General features: G+C 34.9%; 1 protein-coding gene and 1 long non-coding RNA gene across 5 annotated transcripts in view; one reads left to right on the plus strand and one right to left on the minus strand.

The window, feature by feature from the left end:
• LOC143657517 (uncharacterized) overlaps positions 1 to 18,504 on the plus strand; it is an 84,939-nt gene extending 66,435 nt beyond the window's left edge. Inside the window, exons 6-7 of one of the 4 annotated variants that reach the window (XR_013162880.1) lie at positions 9,523 to 9,721; positions 10,618 to 10,753. This is a non-coding gene — a long non-coding RNA (uncharacterized LOC143657517). Of the gene's footprint in view, positions 1 to 9,522; positions 9,722 to 10,617; positions 10,754 to 18,034 lie in introns of those variants that run through there. The other 3 variants (XR_013162879.1, XR_013162878.1, XR_013162882.1) reach the window with 3 other exon arrangements.
• UBE2E2 (ubiquitin conjugating enzyme E2 E2) overlaps positions 1 to 27,461 on the minus strand; it is a 477,055-nt gene that overhangs the window by 185,656 nt on the left and 263,938 nt on the right. The window lies entirely within an intron of this gene.

The following is a 27,461-nucleotide window of genomic DNA, read 5'->3' on the forward strand; positions in this document are numbered from 1 at the left end:
GAAGGTGGTAGGAATGAGACTTGAACCCTTAAACCCAAAGCAGACTGCATTTATCATTCAAGAGCCCTCAGTTTCAAAATTTAGCCTTTCCAGGATGAATAACCACTACTATCTAATAATATGAATATGTCTCTTCATCCAGGCAAATTCTACTGCATCACTGAGGTTATCAGAACCTCCAACTAAAATTGACCTAAGTCAATATTTATTATATCACTTGATAAATACAGGAAAGTAAACTTGGGGGCGCAGTAAATTAGGACTCTGGCTCCACTCCTCTGTGACACTCTAAACTCTATTTCCTTCCTTCCTTGTGATATAGCTTCATCCTTCAACATGGTACCAAGAGTATTACAGGGGCTCTAATCCTCATATCCAGACAGGATTAGAGGAGGAAGAGGGCGCATCACTTTCATGTTTTCTTTCTTAGAAGTAAGGAACCACACCTCCTTCAGCAGACTTCCCCTCTGGTTTCACTGCCCATTCCTGGATGAATCCTTTCCAAGGGAAGGACAATTACTATGAATGGCTTACACAATTACTGGGTCGAACTGACATCAGACGTCAACTTTGTTATGACCACCACTCACGTTTTTTTTACCTTTGTTCATACTGCAGCTCTGTCAGGAAGGTTTCCTCTTCTCCATTTTGCTCTTCTCTGGTTCCTATTATATTGAATTCAGCAGCCATATCCTCCCATTCTTATTCCCACCCTCTTGTCCTCCCTCTCTCCCTTCCTTTCATCAACTATGTTTTGAGTGTCAAGTATGTGCCAGACAATCTACTACAGAGCTGGAGCAACAATGGTAAGGGAGACAGACATAGTCTCTGTCCTCATGAACCTTACATTCTGGCATATGGAGCACACAAAAATCATGAAAGCAAGCCAAATAAGAGAAGCTCTCCCAAACTGTGATAAAAGTTATGAAGGAAACAAAGGGGGGGGGGGCTATTTCAGCTATGTGGTGGTAAGGAAAGCTCTCTTTCTATAGTGACATTTTAAGACTGAACACAGGGAATGAGAAAGAGCCAGATACACAAGTGGTGGACAGGAAGGTACCAGAATGTGCAAGTTCCCTAAAATGAGAGAGCGCATGCTTGAGGATTTGAAAGAGAGGTCCTCAAATTGAGTAAGGAGCTAGGCTTTTATTTTAAGAGTCATGGGAAACCAGTATAGAGACAATGTCTCATTTATATTTTATGGAGATCATTTAGGTTACTCTGTAAGATTGGACCAGAGGGATCAAGATGGAGGCAAGAGACTAGGATACAATTATAGTAGTTGATATTACAGATGATTATGGCTAGGACACAGAAAGAAGCAATCTGGCGATTTATTTTGTAGGTACAGTGCACAGGACTCAATTATGAAAAGTATGTGGGGATAAATTATAGGTAAAAATTGATCTAAGGTTCTGGCTTGAGCTACTAGATATGCCAGTATGAATGGGGAAAAGTTTGAGGATAGAGAAGAAAGTTGCAAATAAGTTGAGAGAATAAAATCAATTGTTCCCCTTCAAACATGAAGAATTTGAGATATCTATGAGAGATCTAAATGAAAATGTCAAATAGGCAATTGGACAGGTGGGTCTGGAGCTCTAGGGAGGGATGAGAGTCAGAGATAAATACACTTACATACATGCATATATACATTTTGAAGTCATCAGCATAAGGAAATTACCCCATGACAAACATGGTAATGGGTGAGAGCAATACTTCCTGAGGCTAATTTTTAGCTTTCAGTTAACATTCGTCCTAGGACTGATATAGCTCTCAAAATATAAACCTCTAAAATGGCATCTAATAATAATGGACCAAGCCTGGTAACTGCCTTAGTTTTTCTCTTTTTTCCCAATGGCATTTTTAAGCTTTTCAAAGACAATGGCTTTTAGAACCAAATTCATTTATGCACTTCAGGGGGCAGGATAAATACAGGAATCAATGAGAAAAGCTAAGTTATCACTTGTTCCAAAAGACTGAATTAATGTATACTGTTCGCTGAATACATTTCCTTATTAGAGTTGAGGATATTTTGTATATTTGTTTGCATTAGCATCTTCAGTTTACATTTATACTTTTACTTTTTTTATTGTGGAAGAGTACAAGAGCAAAAGAAAAGGTTTGTAAGCCAGAAGGCCTGCATTCTTGTCCCAGTTCTGCCAATAACAACTGTGTGTCTGATCTGTTAAATAAAGGCCCAAGACGAAATGGTTTCTGAATTCCTCTTCAGGGATAAAATCTATGAAGTCTATGTTTTCAATGCATTCACTAACATCAGTGGCTAGAATTCTGAGGGAAAAAATTGGCTTTTAAAAACCAAATTCCTTCACTTACAAAATAGTTTGGATTACCTTAAGCCAAAATAATAATCAAAATTCCACATTTATAAATGATCCAAACTACTAACCATTTGAGAGACTTTCTATAACACAAATTCATCAGGTTTCCATAGGCTGAGTATTCAATTTATTTATCATGCATATTCTTCATGTTTCTTTCTCTCTTTTTGGCTATTTATTTCATAGCTCTTTCAAAAGAGTCTCTAAGAAAGAATAAAGTTCCAGTGGTCGAGAGATTTCAGAGTCGAGAGGTTATCCTGGAGGTTATTCGTGTGCATTACAGATAGCCCTTTTAGTTTATGGTGTATTGGAGTGGCTAGAGGGAAGTATCTGATATTGTTGAGCTGTGTTCCAATAGCCTTAATTCTTGAAGACAACTGTATAAAGATAGTAGGTTTACAATGTAACTGTGCAACTGTGAAAACCTTATGTCTGATGCTCCTTATATCCAGAGTGAAAAATATGGATCATACTGGCAGAGTAATGGTGGCTCAGTGGCAGAATTCTCATCTACCATGCCAGAGAGCTGGGTTCAATTCTCGGAGCCTGCCCATGTTAAAAAATAATAATAATAATAATAAATAAATAAATAATAGGGGGTACAAAGGGTAAAATAAATTGGGTAGATGGAAACACTTGTTTTCACTGAAAGAGAGGGTTAAGATGTATGGTATGAGTTATTTCTTTTTCTGGAGGGATGCAAATGTTCCCAAAAAAGATTATGGTAATGAACATCATTACCATATGATGATATTGTGAGCCATCGATTGGGTATCATGTATAGAATGTATGTGTGTGACGATTTCTCAATTTAAAAAAAAAAGAGAATAAGAAAGAAAAGATGATACAGCAAAATGCATGTTACAATTTTTTTTTTTTGGCATGGGCAGGCACTGGGAAATGAACCATGCTATAATTTTTTTAATTATAAATTTTGGATACAAATGGGATTTTAGAGGCAATTTTGTCAAATTATCTCTTTTTAAAGAGGAGAAAGTAGGAGGAGGGGAAAATTACATGACTAGTATGACTATATAGAACCACTTACTTAATGTCATCAGAACACGGTTAGACCCCAGGATGCTGTACTGCCTTCTAGAAATTTATAATCCTTTACTAATTCTGCAACTAAAAAGCACTCTGTTTTAAAGATACTGTAGCTGTGTTAAAAGAAAAAAAAAGCCTTACTTATAGAATTAGATATTGAAATATTTATAAGGAAATGATTTGATGCCTGGGTTTTACTTTAAAATCTGAGGTGAGGGTAGAGGTAGGTATATAGACAAAACAAGATTGACCAGGTGTTGAGAAATGTTACGGGAAAGTAAATTTCAATTTAGTAATCTCAAATTTTGTATATGTTTGAAAATTTTCATAATCAAATGTTAAAAGCATAGCAAAAAAAAAGAAAAATAATGAAACAATTGTTCACTTTTACTTTATCGATTCATTGCTACAGAAAGAACTGATAATCTTGCTACTGGACGAAGGCCGTGGATTCTTTTGCCCGATGCGCTCAATTACCAGTTACTGAGACACTGGGGTTTTAAAGAGAGAAAGAATTAATTATTAGGCATGTAGTAGGAGAGGAGATGGCCTAGTGGCCCAAAATCTGTGTCTCTGAACTGCAGTAATTCGGATAGTTTTATTACAGAGAAGATAGGCAGGGTTCAGCATAATGAGCACAGTGACCCTAGAAGAGTACAGTAGCCCTAGAAGAGGTGATCTGACTATTGAGAATGCGCAGGTTAATTACATGCTTAGTCACAGAAAGTGTGTAAGAAAATGGTGGAATGAGGTATAGGTGACTCATAGGTTAAAGTTTAAGCTACTGCACGTGTCTGACAGGCCCACTTTGTTTAGATCCAGGCTCAGTAATCAAGATAACTTTAGATTTGGGGTGTGTTAGTTCTGGACTGACCCATGACCTTTCATTAATAGACATTAGTGGTGTCTTTAGCAATTACAAGACTATAAAGTTTAAAAACTGGATAACTGGGTACAAATGAAGGTTACTCACAAGGTTTTTACAATCACACAGGCAGAAGATAAGAGCTATACAATCACTAACAGAGATCAAGGCAGCAGGATTACAATTTAGAGATTTCAGGAATTTCCCTCTGTCTTCTCCAATATATCAGAAACAAAAAAGAATATTTATATACTGATTCAGTAATCAAAATCATTCCTTAAATCCTGATTTCTTGGTTCCAGTCTCAACACAAGGTTTTTAAGAAAACATGCATTGAAAGTTGACATCCACTTAAAATTTACTTAGCTCAAGTATATCTACCAAATCATAGAAAGGCAAAATAAAGCCTACTTTTCCCAATATATAAAAAAATTGCTTTGTTTATATAAAATTCAGTCATCCTATCTCTACATTTCTTCACTGTTTTTACAACTCACAGCTATCAGAACACCTTAGCTCTAGCTAAGATCAAGCTGATATTCATTTTCTACACTTAACTATGAACCTCTTACACAATATATTAGCTCAATTTGCTTTAGCTCAAATTGCTTTTTCATTCTCAAATGAAATATTTTGCCTGCAGCAGAGGAACTTTCATTAATGATACAATTTACACAAGGCTGTAAAAAGAATGGTCATTAATCTAAACAATAGGATAAAATTTGCTACATTTTATTCTTATAAACTAAAAGAAAAAGCTATCAAATTCAATATCAACATAATATAAAACAAATACAGGAAAATTAAAGGTATTCAAGTTAGGCAATGTTTGCTGTCCACTGAGAAAGGATCCCCACTTTCCGTAGATAAATCCAGCTGACTGCTTCTTTAGTGCCTGACTTTAGATAAATGAATTCAGTTAGGAAATCATTTGTACCTAAATATGATGACAGTAAGCCCTTGCTATCTTTTCCTTAATATTATACTACAAATTATGTGGTCTTTGCTTTATTTCTTATCTTGTCTAGTTGAATATAAAAAAGAAAAGCTACTTTAAGATTTGTTTTAATTCAATTTGGTATTCTTTGCAGAGGCTGGCAGAGTAAATAACTACTGAATTAAATAAATTTACCAAACAATGCTTATATTTCCAAATTAGTCAGGGAAGAAATCTTTAAAACATCCACTTCCCACTTCTGCTTAGCACTCAAAATTCTCAGTAGTGGCCCCTCCACCCCCCATTCAAGAGGCCAACCGTGAGACTTAATACTTAACTAAATAAAAAAAAAAAAAAAAAAAGAACTTCCCTGAGTAAGTATCATGAATTGAAGGGGGGTAGCAGAGAAAGGAGAGGCTGCTTTCAGCATCCCACAGCTAAAACATGGTCTTTACTCTTTGGGTTGACAGTTGACATGAGGTCCTACGTACGTATGCTCTTAGATTCAAGAAGGGATGTGGGATTTATAACCATAGTCTCACTGATAACATTCATGAGGACCATAATAAAGATTTCTTAAGCTTTGAGAAAATGTAGCTGCCCATATTCTGGTTTAAGATATGTTTTTTAAGCACCTGGTACCTATTACAATAATTGATTAAGAAATGAATATATATATACCAGCCATGCATGCAATATACAGATTTCAATATTAATCTGTGAAAAAGTAATTAAAAGCTGTTATAAGTAAAAAAAAAAAAAGGATCAAGAGCTCTTATCTAGGCTGGCAAAATATTAACTGCCATTCTGATGATAAACAATTGTGAACTATTAAAACAAGGGTTATGCTAGAAATAGATAAACAATCTCATTAATTTTTGACAAAAGGTTATGTATATTCAGAAAAGAAAAAGTAACAGGGCTCTATTTTCATAACTTTACTATTAAGAGAAATAATAATGAAAATGTGAGACAATTCTGGTTAAGAGTTAAAAAAAATATCTACAGTTCACTCCATTTTTCACTGCTAATGTACTAGACCTCAGAGATCTGTAGGGTTAGCACGTGGATAAACTAGCTTTAATTAAAGTACTAGCAATCAAACTGTTCTATATGTAGTTTGGAGAATAAAATAATTACAGCTTCAAAGACACTAAAGCTCTTCTTGAGATTCTGACATAAAAGGGCCATTTTTTAAAACAAGTATTGCAATCCAAAGAATCTTTATCACATATAAGAAGTACACACACAGAGAGAAACAAAGCCTTTAAGAATAACGTACTGACTTGTCCAGTGCGGGAGAGTGTTAACTCACCTGTGAACATAAAGATGGGCACTTAGAGAACAGTTAGACAAGGACCTTGATCTTGGTGATTCAAGAATTTTAGAACAGTAGCAAACTTGAAATGTCATCTTGTCAAGACCCTTTATTTAACACTCCTGAAAACTCACCTACCATCAGCTCAAAACATCACCTTCTAGAAACTGAATTTCCAACCAAATAGAGTATACCATTTTAGACTGTTCTAATTGTTGGTGCTTCCTAGTCTCTGATCTACTTTTTGGAAATAGACAAAACAAGACAAATCTTTCACCTGATAACCTGCAACTATCTGAAGCAGTTATCATCCTTTCTCTAAGGTAAACAATCCAGGTTCCCCAAACCTTCTTTGCCTTTATTTCTACATAGGGATGTGGACCCAGTAGAGTTTATTATAAAAGTCACAAATTGATAGCCAGAGAAGAAAATCTACTCCCCAGACATGCTTTGTTTGCCTACTCAGTTCTTAAAAGTATCATTAAGAATCATGGGTCTTTGGATTCTACTGAAAATAGGAGATCTAGTGACACCAGACTGGTGAATCTAGTGGCAGAGTAGATTCTTCCTTTAAAAGGGGCATTCTGCTCCAGTTCACCACTGTCTCCCTATTACTCCTTAAGTATCTTTCTTAGAAAGGACCTACTTACCCATGCTATCTAGAATAGCCATTTCACTCCCACTCTCTTCTTCTCTTTTGCCAATGTCCCTCCTAAAGGATCTAATACCTCCTTAAATAACTCAGTACTCTGGTGTGATCATATCAACATTAAATACCAACTTCCACTTACTCCCCTTGATTTGGAATATGACTATATAAATAAACGTAATTTTCTTTTAAAAAACTGTTCATTAATTCATAAAATACAACATAATAACTAATCAGATTTTTGGTAGCCCTATTAATGTTGATACAATGACCAACAAATCCCCTGTTCTTCAGTCAATATTGGTACCCAAATATCCTGCTAAAATAATATCAAATTTCTCTCATTCAATAGTTGTGCCATTGTTTTGGAAAGCCAAACTTGGTGTTTTGCATTTATTCTTAAATTTCGTCTTTTGGATAAATATGTCTAGTCTCCTAAGCCAGATAATACTATACTGCAATAGACTCCAATCATTATTATCTACTTCGGTAGAGTTTGTGCCTACCACAGTATATACTTAAATACTTTCTACTGTACTCAAGAATAACAGATTATCAGGTCATTTAGCTCACCTCCAAGCTAAAACAGAAATATCCCTTGTAAAAATTCTAATTAGATGCTTAAACACGACTAGTTCATACATTTTAAGGTAGAGCATGTCCCTTTGGAAGAACTCTAACTTTCAGAAAATTTCTCCCTAATACTAAACAGCAATCTCACTTCTACAATTTTAGCCCTCAAGCATTTGAAAGTAAAAGGAATACAGATGTTACTATTTTTACATAATTTACATGACATTATTTTTACATGTATGAAAACAGTTACTAAATCTTCCTCAAGTTTCCTTTTCCTGACTAGGCAGCACAAGCTCCTTCAGTTGTTTTTCAATGACATAAAGGTTTCCAAATCATCTTCCACTTTAGTCACTGTGCATAGGATTATGCACCCTAGAAAAGCCATGTTTTAATCCTAATCCATCATGTGGAGGCAGCCATTTCTTTTAATCCCTATTCAGTATTATAGGTTGAGGACTTGCTGAAATTTATCTCCAGGCTGATATCACTCACTCAGTTGTGGGTGTCAATTAGAGGGAAGTGTGACTCCACCCATTCCAGGTGGGTCTTGATTAGTTTACTGGTCTCCTTTAAAAGAGGAAACATTTTGGAGAAAGCTTCAGAACTATGAGAGAGCCTGAACCATCAGAGCCCAAGCAGCCAGAGACCTTTGGAGATGAAGAAGGATGCCACTAGGGGAGCTTCATGTAAGAAGAAACCTGGAGAGAAAGCTAGCAGAAGTCGCCATGTTCCTTTCCAGTTGAGAGAGAAACCTGAAAATCATCGGCCTTCTTGAACCAACGTATCTTTCCCTGGATGCCTCAGATTCAACATTTCTATAGCCTTGCTTCAATTCAGACATTTTCACTTTTAGAACTGTAAACTTGTAACTTATTAAATTCCCCTTTTTAAAAGCCATTCCATTTCTGATAATTGCGTTCTGGCAGCTAGCAAAATAGAACAGTCACCTTCTACTAGATATGTTCTAGAACTTCAATATTTCTCATTCACTTCATTAAATTTTATCAATGATCCCACGCAGATCAATATTGTTATCATGTCTTATTTTACTAACAAAGAAACTGAGGTTCAGAGAGGTTAAGTAACATCCCCCAAATCAGAAAGTTAGTAAGTAGCTAGTAAATATAAAATTGTTAATAATAATGAGATAACTCTGGATGGACCTAGAGAACATTATGCTGAGTGAGTCTAGCCAAAAACTAAAAGACAAATACTGTATGGTCCCACTGATGTGAACCGACATTCGAGAATAAACTTGGAATATGTCATTGGTAACAGAGTCCAGCAGGAGTTAGAAACAGGGTAAGATAATGGGTAATTGGAGCTGAAGGGATACAGACTGTGCAGCAGGACTAGATACAAAAACTCTAAAATGGACAACACAATAATACCTAATTGTAAAGTAATCATGTTAAAACACTGAATGAAGCTGCATCTGAGCTATAGGTTTTTTTTTTGTTGTTGTTGTTGTTTTGTTTTTTGTTTGTTTTTGTCTGTCTGGTTGGTTTTTTTTTGTTTTGTTTTTTTTTACTATTATTATTACTTTTATTTTTTTCTCTATATTAACATTCTATATCTTTTTCTGTTGTGTTGCTAGTTCTTCTAAACCGATGCAAATGTACTAAGAAACGATGATCATGCACCTATGTGATGATGTTAAGAATTACTGACTGCATATGTAGAATGGTATGATTTCTAAATGTTGGGTTAATTTCTTTTTTTTCTTTTTTCCGTTAATTAATAAAAAAAAAAATGAAAAAAAAATAATGAGATAACTCATTCTTTTGTCAGGGATGGGCACACAGACAGAGGGCAAGATTAGAAAGACTGGAAAGATGAACTCACAAGGTGAGAAGGGGAAAGAAAGAGACCTGAGAGAGATTATCAACCTTGACACAATCAAAGATCAATCTTCTTAACCTTCAACAGGAAGTGAGGACACAGAAAGGAGGCATTCTTCCAAGGTTCTTTTGCCTAGTCTCACAAGCTGGTAAATGTTTTGTATGATTTATTATGGTAGTTTTATTTAATTTTTTTTAAAGAGGCTGGCTTTTTTTTTTTTAAAAAAGGAGCTTATTCCTAGAAATAAGCCAAGCCTTTTTAACATTTAAGGGTCTGGCTTTACAGTTTAAAACATATACAGGCAAGTCTATTTTCCAGGCCCATAAAGAAATAATATTTATCACATATTGCAGTTAACACAATTTAAAATCTATACCATAGTTTATCATTCATTTTAAGATGTACATATTTAATATTAAAACTGTGCAAGTTACAATTCATTCTTTTCAATGAGTATATTCCATAATTTCTTACTGAATATCAGCTATATGATAGGTACAGTGAAGAAGAATTAAAATTAATAAAATAAGATCCCTTCCTTCAAAGAACATGGTCAATGGTAAGAAAGAAAAGCAGGATCCAAAAATTGTAAATGAAAGAGGGCAAAACTCACTCTAAGTGGGCTCTACAACATTGTTCAAGATAAGAAAAAGGTAGGAACTAGCATCAGAGAGGTTTATATGATTGTATACCAAACCAACCTGGAGGGCAGATACAGCTATCTGAGTAGGGGGAGAGAAGCTATGGGGAGAGCCCAGCAGCAGAAACAGGAGAACCAACAAAGAACTGGCCTTGAATACTAGTTGGTTTAGGCAGCATAAAGGATCTTTCAGTAGGAGCAGAATTAGTTTTAGAATATGGGTGTTAGTAAAACTAGAAATAGTGGATTTTGCGGGCCTAATTGTAAAGTCTAAAGATCACTCCCTGGGAGAGAAGATTATCAGAGGAATATACTTCATGGAAGAAGCATGATTTAAACTAAACCTTCAAATATATGTATGTATCATGGGTCAATATTTAGTGAATATTTTTGTCTCTTTACAGGTTGTTCCGGTATAGACAATGACCAATACTACGAAGACCAAAGCCTTGCCAAGTTTTGGAAATTATGATTATGAACATCACTTGTCCCCACACTATTGGTACAAAATAGCCACGGACAGATCTGCTATTATTAATTAGAAGGGTAGCATTAATCTTTAGTATTTCCAATTTAAGCTTCATTTCCAATACCATATAAAAGAGTCTTGTTTGGATTTTAAATTATATAGACATCTTAAAAATATGGTATGATTCTGACTATAGGGTTTGTCAAAACTATTTTTCCAAATCGCTGAATCATAAAACTTGAAAGACAGAAAGAATCACTATTAGAAGCTTTCCAGTTCAATTTCTTCATTTTATAAAAAGGAAACTCAGTAAGCATTCATAGAATTTTTTCTGGACATTCTGATCATTTATACCTTCATTAAGCATTTATTGGACTTCTATTATGTGCATTGCACTAGGTCAGATACTATGGGGAATTACAAATATGAATAGACATAGATCCTGTCCTCAAGGAGTTTACATTTTAGCCGATAACTGAAATTAACATAAAGATAATCAAGTTAGAAAACCTTAGAGATATAGATGAAGACTACCTGTTCTAATTTTTCACCCCTTTCCTTTAATCATCTGCTTCCATCTAAATGTCTAAATGTATTTTATTGAATTGTTTTGCAAACATATATCCAGATATAGTAGCCCCAGCAGCAGACAGCATTTTGCCAGCACCATGCAAGTTTGACTGCTGGTTTGAAAACCTCTTAACTGAGGAGTGGGGCAGAAGTTCTCAGACTTCTCAGATCTGGCATGAAGAAAGGTCCACCCATCGCATGTGCTACCACATAGCTCATAAGCTGAGCTGGTACCTTGAGACGCAAACATCAATAAATCAATGATTCATTCATTCATTCAACAAATATCTATTTATTTAGTGCCTAATGTGTCAGGTACTACCAAGAACAAAGGCCACAATATTAAGGAAAAAGGCATGTCCCTGTTCCCACAGAGCTCACAGTATAGCTTGAGTTTCTCTCAAGGCTATACAGCAGACAAGTGGGAATAATCTCCAAAGAGTCCCTAGAAAATAAAATACAAATTTTAAAGTGACACCTACAACTTATTAAAAGCTTCCTGGGTGATTCTGTGTGTACTTCTCTTGGTTATTTCAAGTCCTGAGTGGTTTCTGCTCAAGGAAGTTTTGGTAAGATACAGCATGCCATATGTTGGCAACCTATCACTGTACAGGTAGAACACAAAGAATAAATTTTAAGGGTGAAAGAGTGACAACACTGCTTTATATTTAAAGCATCTGCCATAGCCAAAGACAGAAAAGATCGAGCATTATAACAGGTTAATTAGAAAAGTATAATTTGTGAAAGGGAAAATCAGAAAGACTAGAACTAGTGCTAAGGCTTTAATCTAACATCCTTACTTACTGCCAAGGGTATCTTAACCATACTAATGCATCATTTGCAAAGTAATAGCATGACTTAAATACTGCTAAATCTGGCACTTAGAGTCACTACTGCTGTAACGGGACTCTCTCTATAAGTTAACATGAAAGATCTATCATAACACTGATTTTTTTTAACATGGGCAGGCACCGGGAATTGAACCCGGGTCCTCTGGCATGGCAGACAAGCGTCCTTGCCTGCTGAGCCACCGTGGCCCGCCCATAACACTGATTTTTAACACCTCCAGAAGTTAGTCTGTTGTTGATAGAATGTCTGTCTTCAGGTCTGCCTTTCAGTAAGTATAAGTTCTTTTTAAAGTTAATTCCTTGCATAATAACGACTGTAAAAGAATAATGTAATTTCAGAAATAACAGAAAAACTTAGACTTTATTCCTGATATGACCTTCAAGAAGTAAAATTCCACTCCATTATAATCCTAGGATTGACTAAACTTATGGTTGAACACCAGCTATAAGTTTAATACTAACTGCTGATTTCAAAACATTTTAACCATGACTCACAATAAAAAGTACATTTTTGTCATCACTACCCAATGATACAGACATAAGTAACTGAAATGAAGTAAATACTTATTACATGAAATACACTCCAAGTAAGCAAGATGTTGGTCCCAATGATTTAATGTTATAACTCACTAACGATCAGACCTGAGTTTGAAAAAAATACTGGTATAGACTATAATATATCTCTGTATGCAAATTAGTATCTCAATCACCAATCAGGAATCAATCACTCCAGGATGGCTGGCTAGTATGTGAAAGACTTTAATAAGGTCTTAAAAGGCAGCTGGATCCAGTATTTTTACCTGCATCTCCAATAAGGATTCATCTTATGAGTACAGAAGATGACAGGAATAAATTTTATTTGGGAAATTAAAGGTGTTCAAAATACACGACTGGTCAGAAATGTCATACAAACTCCTCCACATTTACACAAATGGAGTAGGATTATCTAGCAAGCCCAGCTGTCTAACACCTTTTGAATTGCATTTAAGGCCATTAAAACATTCCATTCTTGTTTTTGTGCCAAATTCCCTCCCACAAGTTAGTAGAAGATTCAAATACTTGATCAAGCTAATTCTGCCATCAGAATGCTATTTTCTTATTTTGGTGCTTGTCAGAGTATGTTTAAAAGGACAAAGCAGGGAACTAACTAGCTTATGAAACAGGGTTCTATGATTATTTTTGTAACTGCTTGGTAATAAAGGTTTATAGGTGTGGGAGAATTTGGTCTGAGACTTCATTTCATCTGTAGCCAGGCTGTGACAGTTACCAAAGAACTTGAAAAATAGGAATGACAAACTGGCTTTGAGCAGTCTGCAACAGAAAGGTTCTTCTGTTTTATTTGTATATAATTCTCATATAATAGACAAATCAGTATTTCCTCATCAAACAATTTCTTTGAAATGTGTTCAACTTTGGGTATAGGAATCCTCAATATTCATTTTTAGCTCCTGAAATCACTACTATCTCAGTTTTTCTTCAATGAATGGTTTTACTGTCTTCCCATACAACCTTATTTTTTTCGAACCACAGAGGTCAGATGCTGTGTTGAACTGAAACTTGACAAATGGGAGAGGATAAATAGGATGGAAGAAAACAGCCTATAATGAAAGAGTTGATAGTTTCATTCTGTCAAGAAAAAAAATCTAATCCCAGTGGAAAATGCAATAAACTTGAATCCTAAAGAGCTTCCACTTTGTCAAGTTACAAGTCTAATATTTCTTTTTTTTTTTTTTTTTAACATGGGCAGGCATCGGGAATCGAACCCGGGTCCTCTGGCATCGCAGGCAAGCATTCCTGCCTGCTGAGCCACTGTGGCCCGCCCTAATATTTCTTTTATAACATATAATGGGTGCATCCTTTGTCACATTAAATATGGATTTTTAAAATGAGATATTACCGAAAAATCTGTTTCATCTTCTCATATAACAGAAATAAAATGTGAATTTCCCATTACTTTTTTTAAAGTATTACTCTGTTGTTTTCAAACTTTTTCTTTTATAGCAAAAGTTCTTATTCAAAGGAATCTTTCCCTACTACTCTGATATGTAAAACAGATAAATACCATAACTGAGTTTCTAGCAGTTTACATCTTTTTGGCAGAAAATATTTCAGTAGCATTGCAAAAGCATCCAGGGAATCTTAGCATTCTCTGATGCTTAGCTTGAAAATCACTGCTATATCTTACATATGCGCAAATTTTGAAAACATATAAATAAATGCAAGCACACAAAACACAACCGCATGTAATAATACGGCCATTAACATACTAGTTGTAGTTGTAGCACTATAGCTATTAGGGGCAATTAATAAACTATTATCTCAGACTAATTAGATTCTGTGGGGTTGGGACCTAGCAATCAACATATTTTTAACAAGCAATCTGAGAGGTTGTTGACCATACCAAAGCTTGAGAACCACTAACTTGGAAGTTTATGAAGAACACGTACACAAATTCAAAACATTTGAGTTATAAACTACCCCACACAATTACTTGCAAAGAAGAAATCAATGTGTTGTTCAATTCAACTCAACAGATACTTGAAATTTAAGTGAGGACACCAGCAAATCCCTGAAATAGTTAAGGAAGCGTACAATTAAGTACTAAAAAATATTAAATACATTATCCCATCATTGTAGTGGAAGTAGTGCCAAGAAAGAGACATCAAATGAGGATGAGTTGGTGAAAAATTCAATTTTGTAAAGGAGTTAAGGCTGGAAATGACTGAAAGAAATATGTGTTTCAGAAAGGCCGATTTATTGACAAAGTTTAATAAAGATTAGCTGGCAGCATCAACTAAGAAACTTTTAGCAAACACTTGATTGACTGTAAGGTGCTAGATGCCTGAAATAAATTGGTGCAAATGAGGATGGAGAGAAAGGGGTGAATGAATAAAATTCTGAAGAGGAATTTACAGGATTTTGGGTCTGACAATGAAGAAGATATAAAAGATGATGCAGCAGAAACAATGATCATAAGATCTGAGAAACAATAACTAGAGACATTCATGACGGAAAATGAAGAAAATAAGAGCTTTTGGAAAGAGAAAGAGGATTTAAATTTTGAGCAAGCCAAGTACAACAGATACTCCCAAGAAAGAAATTCTGGTGAAAGAATCGATACCATTTTAATATAATTTCATTTTTAGGGGAAGAATATGCAATAATAATAATAATTATTATCTTAATATGTGTCCATTAGGGAAACTTTAGGAAATGCAGGTAAGAGAAGGGGTAGAAAGAGGAGGAAAGTGCCAGAGACAACTTCTGTTGTTATTATCTGTGTATTTCTTTCTGGAATTTTTTCTTCACTTAAGTATACAGATATAACCATCCCAAACCCCAATTCCTTCTATTTACAAATTATGCAAATCCTTCCATGTTCCTATGTGTATCTACAAAAACTCAGTAATGGTTGCCTACTCATTCTGTTGAATGGATAAACCATAACTTACATTATTACTACACAAAATGCTGTATGATCAGCCACAGACAGAAGTCTTTGGGCACTTGTCCAATTATTTCCTTAACTACCTGCTAGAAAAACTACTAACTTACAATTATACCAACAGGTATGATGCTGCCTGGATGCATCCTAGACAAACTGGGTTTTATCTTTTTGATCTTTACTAATGTAATTGGCCAAATACTAATATTGGGTTTTTATGGTTCTGTTGCTTTATTATTTGGTTTGGCTAATTAAAAACATTTCAGGTTTGAAACACAAATTTGTGCATAGAGCAGCAAAGATTAACTGAACAGCAAACTTCTCTGGGGCTGTTTCAAAATTTATTAAACAATTATAACTTATAGGAACAGAAAACTTTAGGTCACCTTTAATAAAAACAATAAGGTGGATGACTGGATTAACCTGTCCATTTGAGAAGAGTATCCTCATGCAGGTTTTGTTTTGTTTTCTTTTGATGGATAATATACTATCTCTTGAGATACTGATATTCATTCACTGAAGCTATTTTTTGTTGAACAAACATGATAAAACAAAATCCATACTATGAAATTTAATTTAAAAATATAAAAGAACACTTAACTAATAGGCTTTAGAAGCTGAGGATAAGCTTGTGCTTGAGCACCTTTGTTGAAGTTAATAAATGTATCCACCCATTTTGTGATGTCTCCAGTGCCTCCTCTTCATAGAAATGATATGCTATCTATTTCTGAAAGCTCAAAAGTGGGAAGGGAAGCAAGTCACATTTGTTTATCGATTTCACTATTCCAGGCACTGTGTTAGTTCAAGATGAGTAGACCAAGGAGAAGACTGGGGTGGGGATGAGGTAAATGGGGTTGGGGGTGAGGTATATCCAAGCAAAGGGAACAGAAGTTAAAGAAGAACCGTTAGGAGTTAAGGGAATAAATGCAGTTTTAGACTGGCTGAGACTCTGGAGGGCAAGGACAGAGGGAAGCGCCAAATGAAAAAGTCTGGATTAATCTTAATGACTATAGGTGGAATCTTAAATCTAACACTTCCCCAATCTCTTCCCTGAAGGTTTATAGTTGAAAGTCATTATGAAAAGCTAAGGTCAAAAGGACATTAACTACGCTATTGCAGTAGTCAAATATCATATACATTTCACACTGATGGCTTCAAACACATCATTTGTTTCTGCTATATAATTGAAGGAAAACTTTTACCTAATTAGTGCTAACCACATGAGATGTGTTTAAGTTTAAATTAATTTTTCAATAAACATCTTGGCTCTTCATCTATAAAGCAATAATTCCACTAGTTTGTCAGTTTCTCCTGCTGAAAATTTCCATCAAATCAGCTGAAAGATAAATTGATAAAAGGCAGTGATGCTCAAAGGTGCATCAGAACTACCTGGAAGTCTTGTTAACATACAGGTTGCTGGGCTCTTCACACAACGTTTCTTGTTTTGTATGTCCAGGGTGAGGCCTAAGCATCTGTATTTCTAAATAGGTTCCCAGACGATACTGATGCTGGGGTCCACATCACTAGAGTATGCAAGTACCACTACACTAGAGTATCATATTGTCAGTGTAGGTGAGCAAAATTATGGGGAAAATAGCATTGTTTCTGAAATTGGGTCTTCTAGCATTGTGCCTTTGAAAGCTCCCTGAAACCAACTTAATCATACTGCTGCTGTTACTATTAAAAGTAACTATATTTTTCTAAATGATTTAGTGTACAAATAAGCTTCTTTATAAAAGCAAAAGGATTTTTAACATGGACAACAATCTTTTCTTTAAACACAGAGCAAATAAATTTCAAGACAGTGAAAACAGAAATTATAAACAACTACAATGCTACATTTTATAAACTATCAAAACTGACAAATTTATAGTTACATTATATCTAATTAAAATATGGGATTATTAATAAAATAATATATTAATTTGTCCTGCACCATCTCCAAGGAGCTTACCATTTCCTTAAACACAAGTTGGCTACTTATGGAGTACATACCCTTATCTAAATGCATTGCTTATACAAGAAATTTATCACAACAACTAATTTAAGGACAGTATTACTCCTCTCTACACACATATATATACTTTAGATAAGTAAATGTGACCTCCTTTTTGCTCCAGTTAGAATCATTTATTTTTATTGCAATTCACATTGTAAACACAAAGATGTGTAAAAGATTTTCATAAACTGACCACAGCAAAACTATGTATAGTAATTAAAACAACTAGCACTTTTAACCCCTTATAGAAGGTGGCATATACTGCACTCAATCTTACAGTTGAAAGAAATGAGCCACAGAAAATATAAGTTAACTAAGATGATACAGCTATCAAGCAGACAGCTAGCACATTTCATTCACGCTCTTGAGACATCATTATAGAAGAATATATTACTGAGGTAGTTCTAACTTGTAATATTGAATAAGTAAAATGTTTAATTTAGCAAACATTAATTTGGCCTAACCTCCTTTTCCTTCTGACTCCTCTCAGGAGATCCTCAATTATCAACAGACATGCTGATGAGGACTGAAGTTCTCCAGGGAAGAGAACAAGAATGGAGTTTCATTTTTCTCATCATGCAATAGCCAAAAAACCAGTAGTAGAAGGCAAGGCTTGCCTCTCCCCAAAGTTTAGAAGCCTAGAACAAAGACCAGCAGTTTGGGGGGCATCCAAAGCTGAGTCTTCTGGACTCCATCAGGGTCCAATCCTCCTGACTCCTCTCATAGGCCAAACTGCTTTTGGACCTTGCTGACTTTGAATGCAATGTGTAATTTAAGAACAGAGAGGGCTACCTCACTGCTTCAATTGAGGGAAAACAGTTTGCTACCTGATTCCTGGTTCTCTCTAGATATAGAATATACACTGTCATGTCCAATGCTTGTGTTCTTGTTCTGTGATGTGAAATATTTGCACTAGATCATCCAGAGCACAATATAGCACTTTGCAATGATCAGTTGAAAAAGTGATCTTTTATCATTTGTTCAATGAATTTTTAAAAATCAAATTCAAGAATTTTCATTCCTTTTTAGCCAAAGCCCCCAATCTGCTACCACAGCATTCCTGTAGGTACCTCTATCTTTAATACTACATCATAAAGAAATGCCTGTTATTTGTGTGTGCTCCTAACTTGACTATAAATACCCTGAAATAGTAGGGGCTATATATGTTTTCTGCTTTGATGTTATCTACACATTGTCTCTCTTGGTATACTGAAGATGATGCATATATCTTTCTATACATACTTCAGTTTTTCCATCTTTGAAGTAGAAATAATACACATTCTGATTTAGCTCACAGGATTACTGCAAGGATTAGTCAGTAGAAAAAAGCTGAAAGTATAGACACACTTCATAATAATATTCTTTAAACATGATCTCCATAATCAACCACAAGGTTTATTAGAATATTTGTAACAAACATGCCTCATTACTTTATGAGTAGCTAAACAACAGGCTTGGCAGCTAGTCTTCTCTCACCCTGTCTTTATTCTCTTGACATGTATTTCTGGTGCTGGAAATCTGTGTCAAGGATGTGAACAATGAAACAGAAATAGAAAGGAAAAATCAAGGAATCACATCCTGAAGGTTAAAACTGCTGTTTAAATGTTGTAGAGCAAACACACACACACAAAATCTAACCAAACAAAATACTCCATACAAAATAGAAATCGCCTCTCACTTAACAAAAGATCCCATTATGCTTAAGAATTGATGCCTGCTTTTTAATTCTGCAATTAACATTTTTACCCTAAAAGCAAGAAGAAATAAAAACCATAACACCAAATGTACTCTGAAACTTACCCTTCTGCTTAGTACTGAGCACAGTCTCTTAAAGAGGAACACACACCAGTAATAGAAAAAGTAAAAAACAGAGAAATAGCTATAACATCCATTTTCTTGGCTGCCTTACATAATTAAACAGAAAATATTTGGGGGATAGATTTCATTATAAGGCTAGACCATATATTACCTTTTCATTGCCCACCCAAATAAGAGCATGTTAATCAGGCAGTAGCCAAAGGCAATTTTTTTGAAAATTCTACCCAAGAGTTACATTCTATCTATATCCCATTAATACTTGATTTTGTGTTCACCTGTAAACACCATTAATTTTGGTTCACCATCATATCATAGCCATAGAACTCTCTCATTTTTTGATCTAGTACCTGTTTTTTAATAGCCAATTGTAACTCTCACCTTTATATTCCTCTATTCTCTCTCCTCTCCTCCAGTTTTCCTGCCTCAGTGATGTGTTAAATTTTTAAAGGTGCTACAGATATACAACACTCTGACCCTTTCAGTCTTTTACCTACACTCATCCTCAGACAAGGGGCTAAAGGAGAACAGACGATACCGCACAATTCATTCTCTATTATTACTAAGAAAATTAAACCAATGGTCAGAAGTGCAGTCCAACAAGTAGCCTCATCAGCATTATCCTCTTTAATTATGAAGAGAACTACACTCATTATCATGTAATCATTAATCTGCTTTGGGTACCGTGGCTGCTCAGATCTAATAACTTCCTATAAAAGTAGGAATGAAGTATTACTCCAAATACATAGCTGTTCTTTGAATTGCACAAAAATCATTACTGATTTCTGATAGCATTATTTATAATCCCTGAGGGAAAGTCATCAAGGACTAAAACATCTCTTAACATTTTCTCTTCTTATGACCTACAGGCAAAGCGAAAGAACAAAAGCAGACAAGCATACTCCAAGTATATTCTTGGAGGGAAATAAAACAAATTTACTATATTGGCAAAACTCTGGTAGTTATTATGTGAACCATGACTTATGTAGAGTCCATGAGATCTGGAAGGATACTGTTCCACAAAGTAGCTTTCACAGTCCTCAAAAATCAGCTCCCAATTTCCAAGTCTGGTTTTAAATTAGCAAAAGTTCTTTTCTAATTCAGGTCCTATATAGCTTAACAAAAAGATTTATGACTTATAAGAGCTAGCATCAGAAAGCCATATACTTGGAACAGATCCAAAGCCTTACCAAGGATTGGCAGTTACAAGCTTTAAACTTATATGTAACTCTTCTCTAGGAAAAACTACTGCAGGAGAAAGTGGCAGAATATATTTTCATTTAAAGATTTACATGTCTAGTGCAACCCTAATTAAATGATTTTCCAGATAAAAATTACATCTTTTTTTTCTTTTTTGCATGGGCAGGCTCTAGGAATTGAACTAGGGCCTCCAGCATGGCAGGTGAGAATTCAGCCACTGAGCCACCGAGCCACTGTTGGAATGCCCAAATTATATACATTTTTAACAACTAAATTAAAAAATTCAAATCAGCACTAAATGATCTCTAAAAATTATTTTTCTTATTTTTTATTTTTAAAAGGTCTTCTTTCAAAAGCCTTTTCATTAGCTCAAAAAAGGAAAAAGGTTTCTTTCTTTATAGAACTATGGAGACTAATAACTTTATCTTGAGGCCACACATAAATCATACCCAGCTCTAAATAAATGAACTTAAATAATTCTCCAAAACTGTGTGTAAAGCATTTATTTATAATCTGTTTCTAAATATATCTGTCTTACTAAATACAGAATTGTAAGCAGAATTAGCAAAGCTTTATGCTACGAAGACACTATCACTTGATGTCCCAGATTATTTTCATAGATTTTTTACCAAACTTATACAATTTTAAATATAGTACTTCAATATATGCAGGACTGTGTCAAACCTTAGGTTTCTGAGCCTGGGATTCCTTTGAAATTTGAATAAATGACATTTCATCCTCCCACCAAAAACAGCACAAATAAATACATGAAAATATTTAGATCTAATTTCAAAAGGTTCCTATATTCACCAACAGATTCTATAAACCTCAAATAAAGAATTGCTAAAGTAGGATTAATGCAGAATCTTGGAAAATAGAATTATGTTCCTTGTTTAACTGGTAATTATTTCCAAGGCGGGGCGGGTAGAGGTAGAAAATTTGATATACAATAAGTTTTATTTGAGATGTATAACAAAGTTTAAGAGCAAAATGGCATGGGGACTGGGATTTTTTTTTTTTTTTCATAAATAAAAGGCCCATGAAAGGTGAGGGGAAGGGTGAAGAAGAGACAGAGAAAAAAATATGGTGAAGTGTTGATGGTTTGCAAAAGCCAAGTGATGGGGCTATGGAGGTTTAACTCTCTACTTTTGTTTATGTTTAGACATTTTCACAATTAAAAGTTGAAAATTTTTCAAAAGAACCCTTCAGTTAATCAAGACATCAAGATAATGTCCAGATATATTTTACATTGGAGAATACTGAGATCCTAGCTAAGGTCACAGAATCAAAGCTAAATACACATGAAACTGCTAGAACTAAGACTATTTCCATTAACCAGTCTATTTTAGATCTCATCTGAGTCTTTAAATTCTTTCCAAAAGAAAATCGGGTTGGGGGGGGAGTGACAGGTTAGTTTTGAATAAGAGCTCGTGAAGGGAAGAAGGAAGAAAATGTATGACTCTTGATGACCACCTGCATAATAGTCAGGTCTTTTTTTTTTTCAGGCCATTCTGAAAGTAAGATTCACCACAGGGAAAAAAAAAACATCTTAATATCCTTTGGGAATGTGAAGCTCAAGAAAAAAAAAGTCTCCAAAACATTTGGGGAATTTGGGAAGAAAACTGTCCATGAATTCAAAATATTACTAAATATGGTTATTTTATGATATGGGGAATGGGCTTCCCTGCTGTACTTTACAACCTCCCTCCCTACAACCCCACCCCCAGCTATGCCAATAAAGATAAGTGAACTAAATTGAATACTCTGTGGCACAGTTTAGCAGGCAATTCATCATCAGGGAAGTCTCAAGTACTGCTAGCTGAATTTTAAAACATCTTCCTCAACAAGGATGGACATGCATGCCTCTGGGAATACAAATTTTCTTTATGCTGGCAAGAGAACTGTTTCCTCATTCCATCTTTCTTACAGTCAAACTCAGTTATCATGGTCACAGAAGATGTTCTAGGGGAAACCCCACAGAACATATTTTAGAAACATTTTTTAACTATTAATTTCAAACTCCTCTTTCACCAAAAATATTTACTCTTGGCAACCCATAAATTACCATTTATTTATTTGAACTTTATTATATTTTATTACTCTGTACAACTTCAAGTGGATGCATAAGGACAAAAATAATATCAAAATGCCTATTTATTAAACGAATGAGTTCTTTAAATCTGTTTTCTCATTCCTCCCAATAACTTCATAAAGTAGGTATTATTTTCTACATCTACAGGTAGGAAAAAGGAGGCTTACTCAGAAAGTTAAGTCAATCAATTTGAGGCCACACAAGCAGTGAAAGGCAGGATTTGAACTTCGATGGACCTGACTGCCCTTTCTAGTATGCAGCATCATTACTCCAAAAAAGATGAAATAAGAAAGGGAATCACAAAAGGAAGGCAGCAAGAAAAAGAAACAAGATTAGTGGAAAATCAATCACAAACCTTCTGAGAATTTGATAAAGACTGTATAATACTATCTGGAAATATACCTTCTCTTACTTTTTGGTTCCACCTTCCAGTCAATGTAAAACTACAGTATTTTTAAGTGACCTTGTATATACTCAAGTTATTAAGTTATTACCTCTTTAACAAATACTTAGATTCTTGTTGACAAGATCTTCATGGAGAGAAATGTCCTTAGAAGAGAAATGAGATTTTTAATGTGGCCCTAGTTGTGGAGTAATTCTTTTGAGTGACAGACTTAAGGCATTAGAAACAGAACTGCCATGCATTTTCTGTCATCTTGCTCTAAATATGCTCTGCAAACATCAAAAGGAGAATTATGAAAGTTCTGAATGCCTTAAAATAAATAATATGGGCTATAAAAGTCTTAAATAAAGGTTCTCATTGTGGTGTTAAAGATTCTGATAAATGACTTCACCCAAGACCCACTCAGTACTGTTTATTTTCCTCCCAGGCTTCCCATCTCAGTTGATGGCCCCTTTATCAACCACTACGCCAGTGAAAAGTCTGGACATTTCTTCACTACCACAACTCTCCTTTCAACTAACTCCTATTTTTTAGAATTCTTGCAGAGAGTCCCTAAGAAAATCTTATGGGGGAAAATTATCTGAAAAGAGTTGTAACTCTGCGCCATCATTTACTGATACTCCTCACTATCAGTAAAAATGGACCATGTGGTGTAGTTGGAAAAACATTTATGTGTCCCAGAAAACCTGACTTTTGATTGATGCTCTGCTACTAACATGTTCTGGGACTTTAGGACTAAAAGAAGTCTTCAGACACTCCTGTAGGCATTTTAGATAACCTCATTTCATTCTTACAACTCAATGAAGTAAGATTATATTATTTGCATTTTTTAAAGGCTGTGGTTTTAGTTTGTAAAAGCTGCCAGAATACAATATACCAGAAATGGAACTGGCTTTTATAAATGGGATTTATTAAGTTACAAGCTTTCAGTTCTAAGGCCATAAAAATATCCAAACTAAGGCATCTAGAGAAAGATAGCTTGACTCTGAAGAAAAGGCTGATGGCTTTCAGGCTTTCTGTGTCACATGGTAAGGTACATGGTGATGTTATTCTGGCCTTCTTTGTCAGCATTTGTTTCAAATGACTTCCCCTGAGGCGTTTCCTTTCTGCATCTCAAAATATCTCTGCATAGGCTCTGAGCTTCTTTCAAAATGATTCCTATTTTCAACTCCAGTAAATGGATTAAGACCCACCTTGATTGGGTGAAAACATCTCCATGGAAACCACCTAATCAAAAAATCCCACCCACAATTGGGTGGATCACATAACTATGGAAACAACTTAATAAAAACAATCCTGCCCAAATTACAAGTCTGCCCCCACAAGACTGGATTATGATAAAGAACATGGTTTTCCTGGGGGTACATAACAGTTTCAAACAGGCACAGATATAAAGCCTCAGAAGGTTAGATGCTTTGCCCAAGTTTACAAAGCTATTAAGAGACCGATATGGAATTCAAATGAGAATTGTCAATCACATTATATATTCTCTGATTCCTCATCAGTAAAATCTTAAAAAGGATATTGTGCAAGAAGCTGTTGCTGTAATATATTTTAAAAAAATAATACTGATTATAGCAGTATGAACTGTAAGTGGCAGCTTTGTTGTACTTTTTTATACAGCATCAGAAAACTCCTTCATGCCAGAGTCAAAGTAGACAAACTAAATTTCTTAATGCTAATAAAGAGGCTCAACTAAATAGAGAAGTGGGAACAGGACTGTGGTAAATTACTTTGTATCTCAATGCAACATTCTGTAACTGTATAATACAATTTGACAATGCAGAAAAGTTACAGAAATTTATAGGTAAATTCTCTCTGCCTCTTGCCATAGGAGTACTGAGCACAAATAAACATGTTAAGCTGGCAAATATTTAAATGCTAGAGTTGGCATTTTCTTAAACAAGAAGTGTAAAAATGTTTTTTAAAATTGTAAAAGAATGCTAATCTCAACAAAAATCTATTAAGGTACACAGAGGTTATTGTAAAGAAGGCACATTGAGGCTATTGTAAACAAAATCATATAATGGAATAAAAAAGAAATGAGTAGGTCTTAATCTATCACTTGTTTGATTTCAAATGCTATATTTCTAATCGCCATCTAGGTGATCTATTTACCTAATAACTACTTCCCATTCATCAAATAACAAGAAAACTGAACTTACAGCTTCATCTCAACTAATTTAGAAAACAATTGGGTTATCTAATAAAGAAAAAAAGCCCGTGGCTATGGGTAATAAGTCTAAGGTAATGGCTACTTGCTACTGAAACACTCCATTGACTTGGACATTTATTTTTAATAAATGGATGCCATACTGTTAAGTGTGGAATATTGTGTGTGTGTGTGTGTGTGTGTGTGTGTGTTGTGGGGGGTGGAGAAGAATAGGAATACTGGCCTCAAATTTTACAATCATATAACAGTTAATGTTCAATAAATATCAATATAGATATTTCTCTCATATTATATTCCAACATGGAGAATTTCACTTCTACTGAGTTTATAAATAAAAAAATGTATTATTATTAATGTGTGTGTGTGGTATTATCAACACCTACCTCTCAGAAACTGAGCTAAAAGGAACAGAGTCAAGAGAACAGGGGCTTACAACCATCAGAATTGTGCATCTACTCCCTGCTCATGACTGCAAAGAAAATGGGACGCCAGGAGGGAGGCAGGAAGTAAGCGACACACAAACAAAGCAATAATGATAGCCGTAGCAATGGTCTAGTTTTTGATTACTGATATGGTTGATTCTTCCTCTTGGCCAGAAGCAGAAAATACTCACTGTTCTCTTTGTTTTTAAAGTCACTATAACCTTCTATGGCATATCCTACTATATGGCTATCTACTATTTCCTAGTCCACTAGGATGATTTCACATGCTGAAGACAGAATGCTGTTATATGGTCAATATGCTATTCCCAGCAAAACAACACACATGTATTCAGAGCCAACACATAACTTTTCCACAGAGTGTTGTATGATTTGACATAGACAATCTACAAACAACTGAACAAAAGACAAGGCTGGATCTAAAAATAAGACCATGACAATTAATCACCCAATACACATTTTAACAGATTTCAAAAAACTGAAATTGAAGACATTTGGAAGATGTGATATTTTCATCTGCCTTTGACATCACTGTAACATCCATGAAATTCTACCTGCAAGTATTTTTCTGAAAGCTTAGATCAAGTACCGCACAGTGCAATTTAGGAGATAATTGTGCAAAATAATTACATTAGTTTAAGAAGTGAAATCATCTTTATTTCATTAAACTTTTCTACCTTCACCTAATTTTAAGAACAATTTTTGGTTAATTTAATTATGAATAAGTACAAATCATTTAATAGCAAGATCCAATACCTTCAACGCGAAAGACTGCCACTAATTTTCTAAAAGTAGAATCCAACCCGCGCCTAAGACTGACATGTACCCACCCCTTGCATAGCAGCATTTGGCCCACATAACTTGAGGTATGTCAAAGGTGGCTGGGCTGTGATTCAACCACATCTCTACATCTCTGGCTTAGTATCCAAACAGGCATCAGATATGACTGTAGCCTCATCCTGAGCCTTCAAACTAGTGTCACAATCGCTAGGGTCTCGTGGATCAGATTCCAGATGGAAAGTTACTGAAATCAAAATGAGCCCTGCTGCTACTGCATATAACTAGAATATTTACTTTATTTAATATATTGGAATCCTGATAATACTGCAGCTTTTTACACCTAGGGACAATGTCAGATTAAATGATTTTTTGTTGTTGCTCTCAATCTAATGAAAGTTGGTCATACATATTGCGTGCAAATAATTTCCAAACTAAAGATGCCTGAAAACTCTGACAACATTATGACTAAAATACTAATTATTTTTTAAGACTGTTTTTATTGTGAAATATAACATACATGCAAAAAACCCAATACAGTTCAAAGTATACTGTAACAAGTAGTTATAGAATGGATTTCAAGTTTGGTATGTGTTACAGTTCTACAATTTTAGGTTTCTCCTTCTAGCCTCTCCAAAACACTGGAGACTGAAAGAAATATCAATGATTCAGCAGTCATACTCATTTGTTAAATCCTATCTTCTTTGTTATAATTCCTTCTTTTCCTTTGATCCTTCTCCCAATCTTTAAGGGTTTTTGCACTATGCCCATTCTAATGTTTTCATCTTGGAAGGGGGTGTCAATAATATGAGATAGGGTGATGGAAGTAGTTGTTCTTGGAAATGCTGGCACCTCTGGGTTTCAGGACTTATGTGGCCTAGGAACCATCTGGAACTTGTAGTTTTCTGGAAAGTAATCTTAGTGTGTGAAACTTTTGCAGGAATCTCAGATAGTGCCCTAGCTGTTCTTTGGGGTTAACAGGAATGATTTTGGTTGGGGTTTGGCAAACCATGATAA

This window comes from Tamandua tetradactyla, chromosome 15 (assembly GCF_023851605.1).
Source record: "Tamandua tetradactyla isolate mTamTet1 chromosome 15, mTamTet1.pri, whole genome shotgun sequence".
NCBI lineage: Eukaryota > Metazoa > Chordata > Mammalia > Pilosa > Myrmecophagidae > Tamandua > Tamandua tetradactyla.